This window comes from Apium graveolens, chromosome 8, assembly GCF_009905375.1.
Source record: "Apium graveolens cultivar Ventura chromosome 8, ASM990537v1, whole genome shotgun sequence".
Lineage (NCBI taxonomy): Eukaryota > Viridiplantae > Streptophyta > Magnoliopsida > Apiales > Apiaceae > Apium > Apium graveolens.
The window spans coordinates 41,418,438-41,419,095 of NC_133654.1; the positions used below are offsets into that span (position 1 = coordinate 41,418,438).

A 658-nucleotide genomic window follows, 5' to 3' on the forward strand; every position below is an offset into this window, starting at 1 on the left:
GATTCACTAGAAATTATGCACCGATCAGTCTCATGGGCACCAGCATAAAGCTCATAGACACTAGTGATTTGATTAACTCTATAATTAGTCAAAGTGTCCACCTTCATTGTCAAAGCCTTAAGTTGGGCAGCTATAGCAGTTGTTGCGTCCAACTCTAGAATTCCTGCTACTTTTCCCTGAGTCAGTCTCTGAGAAGGATTCTGGTACTCAGTAGCAACCATCAGTTCAATAAGTTTATACGCTTCATCGTAGCTCTTAGCCCACAAGGCTCCTCCTGATGCTGCATCAAGCATGGGTCTAGAAGTAGCACCCAATCCATTATAGAAAAAGTTGATAATCATCCAATCAGGCATGCCATGGTGTGGGCACTTCCTTAGCATCTCCTTATATTGATCCCAAGCCTCACACATAGATTCTCCAGTTTGTTGAGCAAACTGAATAAGAGCAATCCTGATTGCGGTAGTCTTCTTCATGGGGAAGAATTTAGTGAGAAATTTTTGAGCGAGATCTTCCCAAGTGGTGATAGACCCTGTTGGTAGAGAATGTAACCATCACTTAGCTTTGTCCCTCAGAGAGAATGGGAAGAGTCGTAGCTTGATAGCATCTTCAGTCACATCATTGAACTTGAAAGTGTCACAGATCTCGATGAAATCCCTGA

At 42.7% G+C, this 658-nt stretch overlaps 1 non-coding gene across 1 annotated transcript; it reads left to right on the top strand.

Moving 5' to 3' along the window:
* Positions 1-351: 351 nt before the first annotated feature.
* On the top strand, positions 352-458 carry LOC141681221 (small nucleolar RNA R71). Its single transcript, XR_012558662.1, has one exon. It is a non-coding gene; the product is annotated as a small nucleolar RNA R71 (small nucleolar RNA).
* Positions 459-658: the final 200 nt, after the last annotated feature.